This window comes from Rhynchophorus ferrugineus, unplaced genomic scaffold, assembly GCF_030347505.1.
Source record: "Rhynchophorus ferrugineus isolate W39M unplaced genomic scaffold, kcgeb_rfMv2 rfM4, whole genome shotgun sequence".
In the NCBI taxonomy this organism is placed as follows: Eukaryota; Metazoa; Arthropoda; class Insecta; order Coleoptera; family Curculionidae; genus Rhynchophorus; species Rhynchophorus ferrugineus.
In genome coordinates this window covers 54682827-54685705 of record NW_027472583.1, presented here as the reverse complement: position 1 = coordinate 54685705, position 2879 = coordinate 54682827, and the positions used below count along the sequence as shown (strand labels likewise).

The following is a 2879-nucleotide window of genomic DNA, read 5'->3' as shown; positions in this document are numbered from 1 at the left end:
GCTATTATCTATGCCCATATCTTATTTAAATCATTGTAGCCTTAAGATAAACTAATTTAGATAATGACTTAATTGTTTTATATGGTCAAATCTCCGGTGTTGACGTAAAGCATGTTTTGCAAGATTATATTATGCTTAACATAGCCCTAAGTAATTAAGTTAAAATAAATAGACGAAGATATTGTATAATATTATATGTAAGAAGTTTCCCTAGCGGGGAAATGATGATATAGATGAGAAATATAATTATTATAACAATGATTTAAATAAAATATCCTTCCCAAAAAGGAATATGTATTTTGTATATAAAGGATATGCCGAAAAATACATATAACCTAATATAGATTTAAATTTTAATGAGTAACTAGGAGGCCAGTAATTAATACGAAATCGTTTATAACATAAATATTTCAATATATAAACTAGTAGCTTCTACAGCCACCTACCGAGTGAGGAGGAAATGATTCAGGCGGAAACGCCAACTGGGGACTAGAAATGATGATGATGAAATCTTTGAGGGTGCCATTAAGTATAACTGGAATAGTGTATGGTATATGGAGATTACCTTATTAATTTAATTCATTTACTGAAAATTGAAGATGTTAGCATTTATAACTCGAATGCCTATATTTTGAGCTGTTATTAGATAAAATTAGCAAGGCCTACGTACAATTAATATAGTAAATCTTAAATATAATTATGAAAAATTTCAAATAATTTCTAAACTTGGAATATAAAATACAAAGAAAACAAATAGAATATAAAAAACAAAACTCTAAAACCTATATAACCAGATAAGACTTGGTTTTGTAACTTCTTTGGATAAGCGATTCTTTAATTTTAATTAAATCGTTATTCATTTCAATCTTTGCCGTTACAAAACATCAACAGTAATAGCTTAAATAGACTTAGACTTTTTATTTTGAATATTTCTTTTTGTTACGGTTAAAAAGTTACTTCTACAATACATGTGCTAAAATTGTAACGATACAGAGCAGATCAGTCTACCCCCTGCACAAAGATTACACGTAAAATCATACTCAGTTCAATGTTTATTAGGAAGACTGATACAATGACTCTTAGACTATAGGATTAATCCCTTTCTGATAGAGAAACGGTTAAATGAACATCGAATGCCGCAATAGAGGCAAAAGAACCTGTTGATTTTTTGCATGTACATATTTTTGCGCATACCACTTCATACCTTTTATCTAAAGTTCAACACACCAATAGTACTATTGCGTAATTATAACCTATCCAAGTTATGTTTAGTTATGTAGGTGTAAATACTGGACTGAAATATAATTGAAACAAAATTTATCACACGAAAGTATTTATTTAATCGAAGAATACCTTTTATTCCATCAGTTTCCATCACTTATCAGTTAGAGCTTCTTTCCCTATCACAATTAATAAATCTTAAGCACACTATTTGAAAGTTAGTTAGTTTATCTGAAGATCTGATCATTAATCAAAAAGAAAAATGAATATAGAATATATATATATAAATATATATATATATATATATATATATATATATATATATATATATATATATATTCAAGTAGCCAGCAGCTATGTTATATCACCTTTAAATTAGTACATTGAAATTTTAAATGTATCTTTATTGCTGTTGTGAATTAAAATAATTTGTCTTCTTCTCTATCGTTGAATGAATGAATCAATGAATTCTTGAATGTTTGAATCCATTTGAAGCCACATAAACGTTTTTCAACTAACAGTTTATTATCTGGAATACTCACTGTTATTGACATGTCCAACTATACATCTTAAAGCATGACGAAGTAGAATCTTCAATACCGTTCGCAGATATCTGCTGGAAATAAACTTCTTCATAGGAGAAAAGCAATGGAAATAAACGTGATAGCACAAAATATTATTAGGTTACATACCATGAATTTAATCGGTGGTTTTACCACACAACATTTGTCAATAGAGAAACCTCCAATGACTAAAAATATAAATAAAAATTAATTCATCATTCTACATCCAGGATATTTTAATAGCTTATATAGAAACGAATCCGATACAGTAAAAGCTTCCAAACCAAAGCTCGACAAACATATCGATCAAATAAACACGTTTAATATACTGCCTTTGATATATACCCACCGATATATTAACAAAAAAAATATGGTAGCCCGAACGATGGTGATATACGTTGTACAATCTGCTGTAATGAACCAGATATCAGAGATTATTACGAGTCATAAATAATTTCCAGTGAATAATGGCCCTGCTAATACGGCGTAAATGAGGTTGCGGAAAAATTACGACTTGGTGTTAATCGCAGTCGGATTTTTATCGGAAATGTTTTTTCCTTCGCTCGATTTCCTTATGCTTTCGCGAAAATCCACAACGCGGAATAGGAGCAATCACTTAACTTAACGGTACCCTAGATTGACTAATTTGTTATATTCTTTCCAATATTGGTATTCTGTTAGGAAAACAATATTTATCTACAAAACCACGAGGGGTAGTCTTAATTGCTACCTTTTTTTCTTAAAATTGAACTATTTGTTTGCAAAGATCAAAAAATAATCAATATAAATAGCTTTTTAACACACAAAAAAATTTAAAAATAACCCTTTCAAGCCCCAGGGTCCGCTACCTAGCCTAGGTGATTTGACAAATGTTCTAACTAAACAATAGAAAGTTACAGTCCCTGCCGGGAATCGAATCCGCAACCCCTGTTTGGGCGCTTAGCGCGTTAACACTCTTTTTACATCATAGAAGCAGTTGTTTACAATATTTCTACGAGATCTTAAATGCTATAATTAGTGCTTAAAAAGCCAACTGAATGGCTTTTGCTCTACACCGAACGACTTCCGATTTTCCATCACATCAGCTCAGGAATA

General features: G+C 30.3%; 1 non-coding gene across 1 annotated transcript; it reads left to right on the top strand.

Annotated features, from left to right (window-relative positions):
- Window positions 1–952: 952 nt before the first annotated feature.
- Window positions 953–1056, top strand: LOC143196779 (U6 spliceosomal RNA). Its single transcript, XR_013005843.1, has one exon. It is a non-coding gene; the product is annotated as a U6 spliceosomal RNA (small nuclear RNA).
- The last annotated feature ends 1823 nt before the right edge of the window (window positions 1057–2879 follow it).